The 9,920-nt window shown below is 41.2% G+C and overlaps 1 protein-coding gene across 6 annotated transcripts in view; it reads right to left on the bottom strand.

The window, feature by feature from the left end:
- Window positions 1–9,460, bottom strand: part of LOC118369446 (kinesin light chain 1-like) — a 62,679-nt gene extending 53,219 nt beyond the window's left edge. For 4 of the 6 annotated variants that reach the window (XM_035753834.2, XM_035753831.2, XM_052498289.1 and 1 more), the window contains exon 1: window positions 9,233–9,399. The gene's annotated coding sequence lies outside the window, so the exon portion shown is untranslated. Of the gene's footprint in view, window positions 1–2,650; window positions 2,951–9,232 lie in introns of those variants that run through there. The other 2 variants (XM_035753832.2, XM_052498287.1) reach the window with 2 other exon arrangements.
- Between the last annotated feature and the right edge of the window lie 460 nt (window positions 9,461–9,920).

Below are 9,920 nucleotides of genomic sequence, written 5' to 3' on the forward strand. Positions count from 1 at the left end.
TGGTGTTTGCACATTTAGGTAAAAATAAATAAAATGTCCCATTTGGAACACTGACAAGTAGAGCATAAAAAAAACATTTTTTTGTTGTTGCGCAATGTGATTGGGTGGGCCTGACTCTCCAGTGGGTGGACTGGACTCCAGGAGTTTGACTTCTTATCGAAGGTTAAAACGTCAGTGGCAGTGAAGGATGTGGCTGTGTGCGAACAATAACTTTGCATAGGCTAGTAGTCTATAGGCCTTATCTTGCTTTACAAACAAAATGACTGTATAACTCCCCTTGCCTAGGCTATATGACAAATTTCTACCTGAACAGAAAATGACAGTCAAACTAAGCCAGGAGGAGCCAAACGATTAGGGTAGATTTTGAAAATCAACTGCTAACACACACACACACACACACAAACTTTAATCCAGTGAACGGAGGAGAAGGGGGATTTAGAGAAACACTGGATAGAGTGAGAGAATATTACAAGCCTCTCACCAAGGTTGCACTGAAAGGAAAAAAAGGATTACAAACATGAAACAGCAGTGCCACAGAAGCTAAGGCGATGTTTCTGGTTGATGTGGTGCTCAAAGCTTCCCAAGCTAATATCTCTATGCCATTTGAGCTCAAACGAGGAAATACATTCACAAAACAGGCTGTTGGGGCTAATAAAGTCTCACTGTGAGACTTCCACTGCTAGTGATGAAAGGATACACGTCTCAGAGGCTCATAGCAGTGACAGACTAACCAGGGTCTCAGACAAGAAAAAAGGCGTGAGCTATTGTTTCAAGCGGTAAGGCATCACTGTGCAACAGTGTAAGAACAAACCCCCTTGAGGTATGATTGCTCTAGCAAGGACTTCTAGCTACTCCAGTAAATGGCTATTAGATCATCAAGAGCTGTGAAAGCTCAAACAGAATTCATACTGGTATGTAAGGACTCGTCTTGAATCCAACCATTTAAAATGCAAAATAACCAACAAAAAAAAGGAGTTTGGGAGGCAAGTTGAAGTTTGTCATGAGTATTTCCCAGGAGGCAGAACTGAGCGAATCCTGTTAGATCGGCCAGTTGCAAAATAAAAATTGCCTATACTATAAAAATGTATGAAAACATGATCATTTAAGGTTAGGGTTAGGCATTAAGGTTACGGTTACGTTTAAAATCAGATGTTATGACTTTGTGGCTGTACCAGCTCGTGACCACTGCAGTGCTGCCTCCAGTACTGGAGTCATCCCAAATAAATGCCAACCTGCGTTAGGGAAGGGGGTAAGTTGCTTTGTAGGGTAAGCATTAGACAATCACGTACCAGAATACATTTCTAGGCCTAGGCTATATTCTTTACAAAGCGTTTTTTTGGGGGGTTTTATTTTTTTTGTTTACAATGTGACCTAGTCATTACCATTGATTACCAGGTACTAAGGTGGTCTAATAGATACAAGCAAGTAGCGTTCATTACCTTTTTCCATACCAGCACCAGAGGGTCTCCAGTGATTATGGTAAAGTAGGCTCTGGTGCAGGGCTCTCCACCCTGTTCCTGGATAGCTGCCCTCCTGTCGGCTTGTTTCAACCCCTGTTGTAACTAACCGGAGCTTATCAAAAAGCTAATTGTTAGAATCAAGTTGCACTAGATTAGGGTGGAGAGAACACCTACAGGAGGATAACTCTCCAGAAACAGGGTAGGAGTGCCCTGTTCAAAGCGCAATTTTTTTTTGGGGGGGGGGGGTCTCCATCACCCAGTGTGACACGAAAGACTTGTGAAGAGCAGAATCAACAACCTATGCATAATCAAAACAGTTGCTTTGTGAGGTGTTACCTGCGGAAGATGTTAGTCCATGTGCAGTTAGCCATTATATATAAAATGACACCCTCAAGTCAGAGCAGGTCTATAATCCCCATCAGGGTGCCAAGGAATTCCATTGTAGGTTTATCTGAGGCAATGAAGTTTGCACAGTACAGTAGCTACTACAATAGTCTGCGGGCATGCTTAGACATGCTGACACCTATTAGCAAAAAACACTGGCTATCACTCGCCACTCCTTACACCACACTGCAGGTCCCTGCATGATAGCCTACTCCTGCCCATATGTAGGCTAAAGACTTGCTAGTTCTGTTAATAAGCAGATGGGATATGAAAAGTGGGAGATGGTGGCCCATGTCCTAATGATGATATCCAAGCAGTTCAAGCAAAGTAGCTACATTGTAGAAGGTTAGATTGAATCAAGTCCTACGTAATTATCCTGATGCTTACATCTAACCTAGGAACAAAATTTACTGAGTTTTAACCTAGGTCTAATCTAAATTACACAGAAGAAAATCAGTGAGTATAATTTCCATCAGAACATTCTTCAGGCAAAATACTTGGCTAAATGACACGTTGGCAGTATTTTTCAAGACGTGACACTAACCAGAGATATGGTTATCAAAACATCTCCCCAGTGTTTTCAGTTAACTTGACATGGACGACGTAGAAAGGCCCACATCTAAACATTCCAGCAGAAAAATAACCAGACGCAGAGAAAATGTGTTTCATAAGAAACCTCATCCCAAAATTTCCTGGTCCAAGAGTGATTCCTAAACACCGGCACTAAACACAATCTATTAAGTCCCTGTACCGTTAATATGTACCGACGTTGAAATAAAGCTAACTCGGTGGATCAGAAAACCAACCTCCGTTTCGGCAACAGATGATCAGATCCTCATCGCTCGACACAAGGACAGGCTGTTGAAATAATGACTCCGTCACCAGCAATAGACCCCGAGCACAGTCACCGTAGCAACAGCATCACAGAAAGACGAAGGTTAATCCAAACAGAAAGAGACTGAGTGAGGCTCCTTTGGATGAGGGAAGATAATCATTGAATGGATGGAAACAGCAAGGCAGGGCAGGGATAGAAAGGAAGGAGTGTGTGTCTGTGGTGGAGAGGATGGGAGAGCTCTGTGCCTGCAGGACTGTGACCTCCCCACTGACTGAGAACAGCCAGCCTCAGCATGTGGTGACGGAGCAGGCATCAGAGTGTGGAGCCCCACCCTCACAGAGGAGCAGGTCAGGTGGGGGTAGGGGGAGGGGAGAGGGAGCTGTCCTGATCAAGAGAGCACTGCCTCTGCTCTGCAGCCACCACCATGCACAAAACACTAGCAATATTGGGAATCTGCACGCACAGGTTTGGGCACATTTGCCAGTTCACATTCACATACCATTATCCAGGTGGAGTAAGGTCATGCAGACATAACCCAGGCTATTTAACAAAAACAGACATTCAGGCCACAAAGAATACACAAACACATTGCCTAGGCTACAGTAGGCGAACTACAATTTTTTCTTCAATCACAGTATTTTCAATATAAAGCTATTGGCAGTGCTATTTTGGTTATTATAGTTTGACATTCTGCATCAATAATATGGGCAACATTTTGTTATTGATAATGAAAGAAGTGGGAATGTTGTTCCCTTGTCATATAATTGCTACATTTAATATAAATATAGCATTAAAAGTAATTCCCCAGATAGCTTTTTTTGGCTATTGGCTGCACAGATCAAGGTCACTGGCTTATATGGAGTCTCGCTGCTGAATTCTGTGGTAGCCATGCTGGTTAATTTTTTCCTTGAATTCTAAATAAATCACTGACAGTGTCACCAGCAAAGCACCCCCACCTCCATGCTCCATGCAGAGATCACATGCAGAAATCATCCATTCACCTACTCTGCGTCTCACAAAGGGACGGTGGTTGGAAGCAAAAAGCTCACATTTGGACTCAGACCAAAGGACAGATTTCACCGGTCTAATGTCCATTGCTCATGTTTCTTGGTCCAAGCAAGTCTCTTCATCTTATTGATGTCCTTTAGTAGTGGTTTCTTCGCAGAAATTAGACCATGAAGGCCTAATTCACGCAGTCTGCTTTGCTTTATCTTGGCCAGGTCGCAGTTACAAATGAGAACTTGTTCTCAACTAGCCTACCTGGTTAAATAAAGGTGAACCCCCCCCAAAAAAAACTGTTGATGTTGAGATGTGTATGTTGAACTCTGAAGCATTTATTTGGGCTGCAATCTGAAGTGCAGTTAATTGTCAATTTCTGAGGCTGGTAAACCTAATGAACTTGTCCTCCGCAGCAGAGGTAACTCTGGGTCTTCCTTTCATGTGGCGGTCCTCTCATCATAGCGCTTGTTAGTTTGTGACTGCACTTGAAAAAACTTTAAATTTTCCAGAATGACTGACCTTCATGTCTTAAAGTAATGAACTGTCGTTTCTATTCACTTATTTGAGCTGTTCATGCTATAATCCGGACTTGGTCTTTTACCAAATAGGACTACCTTACCACAACTGATTGACTCAAACACATTAAGAAGGAAAGAAATTCCACAAATTAACAAGGCACACCTGTTAATTGAAGCCGGTTGAGAAAAAGTGTGTGCAAAGCTGTCCAGGCAAACAGTGGCTATTTGAAGTAGAGGTCGACGGATTATGATTTTTCAATGCCGATACCGATTATTGGAGGACCAAAAAGGCCGATACCGATTAATCGGCCAATTTATTTTATTTGTAATAATGACAATTACAACAATACTGAATGAACACTTACTTTAACTTAATATAACATCAATAAAATCAATTTAGCCTCAAATAAATAACTAAACATGTTCAATTTGGTTTAAATAATGCAAATACAAAGTGTTGGAGAAGAAAGTAAAAGTGCAATATTTGCCATGTAAGAAAGCTAATGTTAAAGTTCCTTTCTCAGAACATGAGAACATATGAAAGCTGGTGGTTCCTTTTAACACGAGTCTTCAATATTCCCAGGTAAGAAGTTTTAGGTTATAGTTATTATAGGACTATTTCTCTCTATACCATTTGTATTTCATTAACCTTTGACTATTGGATGTTCTTATAGGCACTTTAGTATTGCCAGTGAAACAGTATAGCTTCCGTCCCTCTCCTCGCTCCTCCCTGGGCTCCAACCAGGAACACAACGACAACAGCCACCCTCGAAGCAGCGTTTCCCATGCAGAGCAAGAGGAACAACCACTCCAAGGAATAGAGCGAGTGAGTGACGTTTGAAACGCTATTAGCGCTCGCTAACTAGCCAGCCATTTCACTTCGGTTACACCAGCCTAATCTCGGGAGTTGATATGCTTGAAGTCATAAACAGCGCAATGCTTGACGCACCACAAAGAGCTGCTGGCAAAACGCACTAAAGTGCTGTTTGAATTAATGTTTACACGCCTGCTTCTGCCTACCACCGCTCAGTTAGATACTTGTATGCTCAGTTAGATTATACGTAACGCATGACACGCTAGATAATATCTAGGAATATCATCAACCATGTGTAGTTAACTAGTGATTATGATTGATTGATAGTTTTTTTATAAGTTAAGTTTAATGTTAGCTAGCAACTTACCTTGGCTTACTGCATTCGCGTAAGTGTTGGAGTGCAACAAGAGGCAGGTCGTTATATTGCGTTGTAGTGAAAATCTGTCGTTCTGCCCCTGAACGAGGCAGTTAACCCACCGTTCCTAGGCCGTCATTGAAAATAAGAATGTGTTCTTAACTGACTTGCCTAGTTAAATAAAGATTAAATAAAGGTGTAAAAAAAATAATAAATCTGCAAAATCGGTGTCCAAAAATACCAATTTCCGATTAAATCGGTCGACCTCTAATTTGAAGAATATCGAATATATTTGTGATTTGTTTAACACTTTTTTGGGTTACTACATGAGTCCATGTGTTATTCCATAGTTGATGTCTTCACTATTATTCTACAATGTAGAAAAATAGTAAAAATAAAGAAACTCTGGAATGAGTAGGCGTGACCAAACTTTTGACTGGTACCGTATATTACGGACCAACATTGCTTATTCTAATACATTATGAATTTGTTATATTTATTTACTTTACGATTTTGGATTATATGTGTATTGCTAGGTATTACTGCACTGTTGGAGCTAGAAACATAAGCACATAAGCAAAAATAACAACTAATAAACTTTTAGTTGATAGTGAGTGTTTGGGTGCAGATTGACGTCTGTCTTGAATCCTGCCCTGGAGGCAGAACTGAGCGATTTCCACCAGATGGGCCGACTACAAAAGTAAAAAATGGGCTATATCGTAAAAATGTATGAAAACTAAAAATGTGCTTTTCAGTCTTAATTTAAGGTGAGGCATTAGGGTTAGCAGTGTGGTTATAAGGTTAGGTTTCAAATCTTATTTTATGATTTTGTGGCTGGTTGACTCCGGCTAGTGGCCACTTCGCAAAGCTGCCTCCAGTGCAAGATTGACAATACACGTCACCCTGCTGTTTGGGTGTGGTACGCTTTAGCCTCACATCTCAGCTTTGAACTAACTCACCACCCATGGTATAGCCAAAACATCAATAGGCTATGAGATTAATCTTAAAATTACCATTTGTTACAACAATAAAAAGAGAGAACAATAGCACTGCAAAAACAAGCCAGTTTGACTGAAACCAAGACCTCTGTACCATCTCTCCAGAGAAGCATTTCCTGTCCGCTTGCTCTGGCTGCTGAACACCAGTAGATAATTCAATCTTCCTGTTTACTGCACACACATCTCTTCCTCCCCAGTGGTACCAGAGACACAAAGAAACGTCAGCCAACTGGGAGGGTGTGGCAGGACATGGGACAGCTGAGAGGGAAGTGCCCATGACACAGCTCCAATTCAATAATCTGCCCTATAAGCCCCTGCCAGACCGCTTTAGGGAAGCTTTTTCCACCTATGGCAGGTTTGATGGGGTTTGTTTGATGTAGGCTGGTAGACACTGTGCTCTCTCTGTAGTACAGACAGTGGCCTCACAGATAAAATATCAAAAGAGTTAAGTGTATTTATTGCTAAAGCGAGCCAGATGTGCAGCAAATCAGATGGCACAGCATATTCGTTGGCTTCTCTGTACACGTATTGTTTGTTTACAATATAGTGATGGTTGACTTCATATGCACAGATATGAAGACAACAATATTTGCCTTTCTCTATAACCTTTAAATTCATATGCCTTGTGACCCGTGATATATAGGTCTAAAGGCCGACACAATAAGACCGTGGCCGAATAAATTCAACCACACCTTTGTTTTATCACAAAACTGGATAACAACTTCTGTCCAGTGAAGTCCACAAAGCATATTGCATGTACAGTAACAGACAGTTACATGACTTACAGCATGGACAAGCAAGTTAATGTTCCTAACATTTTCAGACCACTAAACTATTGATTTAGAAGAGAGTTACCGTAAGTCGTAAAGAAAACAGGAGCTGCCTCCACTATTCCAGCACAATTTCAACATCAAATCACCTATGCTTAGTCTAATACAGCGTCTTCACTGACATGTTCAACCTCTCCCTAACCGAGTCTAATACCTGCATGTTTCAAGCATACCACCATAGTCCCTGTGCCCAATAAAGAGAATGTAACCTGCCTAAATGACTAGCGCACCCGTAGCACTCACGTCAGTAGCCTTGAAGTGCTTTGCAAAGGCTGGTTATGGCTCACAAACCCATCATCCCGGAAACCCAATCCAATTTGCATACCACAGATGACAATCTCAATCGCCCTCCACACTGCTCTTTCCCACCTGGACAAAAGGAACACCTATGTGAGAATGCTGTTTATTGACTACAGCTCAGCGTTCAACAACACCATAGCGCCCACTAAGCTCATCACTAAGCTAAGGACCCTGGGACTAAACACTTCCCTCTGCAACTGGATCCTGAACTTCCTGACAGGCGGTAAGTGTAGGCAACAGCACATCTACCACGCTGCTCCTCAACACTGGGCCCCCTCAGGGGTATGTGCTTAGTCCCCTCCGGTACTCCCTGTTCACCCACGACTGTGTGGGCAAGCACTCCAACACCATCACAAAGTATGTTGACGACAACGGTGGTAGGCCTGATCACCGACAACTGCTTAACCAATTAATCCAAAAAGGTTACACTGCTGCTACTCGCTGTTTATTATCTTTGCATAGTCACTTTACCCCTACCTACATGTACAAATTACCGACTAACCTGTACCCCCGAACATTGGCTCGGTACCCCTGTATATAGCCCCAGTATTGTTATTTGGTGCAACTTTTGTTAGTTTATTTGGAAAATATTTTCTTAAACTGCCGTTGTTGGTTAAAGACTTGTAAGTAAGCATTTCATGACAAGGTTGTTGTATTCGGCGCATGTGACAAATACCAATTTATTTGAGTAGCTAGCAAGCAACAAGATATGCTAAATAACCTATAAAAAACACTTGCAGGCAAATCAATCAGATATGTATCTGAGGCTAGATTTCCTATTAAGATGGTTTGAAATGTGGCTTGAAATATACAATTCCATGTGCTTTTATGGATGTTAAGAATGCAGGAAAAATAAGATTCCAATATGCAAATAAATAGGATTGGAGTCACTTCAAACTGCCAACGTGAACATGGCTTTAGCCTGAATCACAACCATTCCTGGAAGTATTGTGATGCTGCATCTCTTGGTTTATAAACTGATGACAAAATGAGAAAAAAAATATGTATAAATGGCACTAGTCACAACCACTAGCTGCGTTCAGGGAACAGGGAACAGTTATCCAACAGGGATCTTGGAAAAATACAAGGTCAAATAATGACGTCCTTTATTTTGATGTCGGAGCTCTAGAAAGAGGTCCAAGTTCGAGTTGGATAACCGTTCAAATCACTTAAGTCGGAGATATTCAAGTTCCCAGTTGTTTTGAACGGGGCATTGGTTGAGTACAACTACGGCTGGTAGTGACTTTTCGTATCAGGTTAGGAGAGCATTTTCGCTAACCCTTTTCCTAACCTAATTCACCTAGTTAGCTAGGTTCATTATCTTAACCTGCTGCGTAACTTCTCCTTACCTGCTACGAAAAATTCACTTCCAATAGTGGCTTTAGTAGTTATACCACAGCTAGAACAATGACTAAATATTTGGTTATACCACTTAGCAGCCTATTTTATCCATGAAGATTATAGGTAGCTACTAGAACATACATAATGGGTTAAAATTGATTTCTACAAAAACAATGCGAAATGCTTCACGCCAGTTCAGAGAAAGCTAACGTTTTCTAATGAATGTTTGCTAGCATTATCAAGCTAGACAATGGTTTCACCACAACCTATGAGAATAAACTGTAAATCACCAGCAAACCACAATAATTGAGTGACATGACTTATTCTAATAATATACGTTTATGGCAGTCACACGTTGACTTGAAGAAAAATCAAATTAATATCGAACTTGGACTCACCGAGAGCTGAGACTAACAGCTGGACCAGTCCCTTTAAATCCAAAATGTCCTCTGGAAAGCGTATGCTCCCAGCAGGCTTTGCGTAGGGGTAAAATTACGTCATATTTTGTTTTCACCAGTTTGCTGGGCGGAGTATGGGTTATTGTTCTTCTTCTTCTGTATGTTGGCGTTCGCGCACTTTACCCACAGAATACTCATTGTTCGAATACTCATTGTAACCGCACAGACCGTACTATTCGTGACGTAAATTGAGCATGTAGTATGCTTAATGGTAATAGTATGACAGGAGTTAGTTTGTCAAAAGTTCCCGGATGTCGTACTACATTCGCCAAAATACGAAGTATACAACCAGTGGACACTGTTTCCGTGCTTTTTGGGCCCATAATGCAAATGTTCAGAAAATGGGCGTGGCTTCACAAAGTTATCAGATTTGAAGAATATGGCAAAAGTCCCACAAGAGGGCATACAAATGCATTGCTTTAACTAATTATGACAAATATTAAGAAAATGTTGAGCAATGTAATAAAGTAATGACTTTTCAAATAAGTTATGCTACACATGTGTACAAACCGCATAGCATATCATAACAGCAGTAGGTACTGTTAGCTAGCTACCTAACGTTAGTTGGCCACAAATACATCGAACTTGCCAGTATATTAACTATATGCTATCTAATAGACTGCTGCGC

The sequence above is a fragment of the Oncorhynchus keta genome, chromosome 36 (genome assembly GCF_023373465.1).
Source record: "Oncorhynchus keta strain PuntledgeMale-10-30-2019 chromosome 36, Oket_V2, whole genome shotgun sequence".
In the NCBI taxonomy this organism is placed as follows: Eukaryota; Metazoa; Chordata; class Actinopteri; order Salmoniformes; family Salmonidae; genus Oncorhynchus; species Oncorhynchus keta.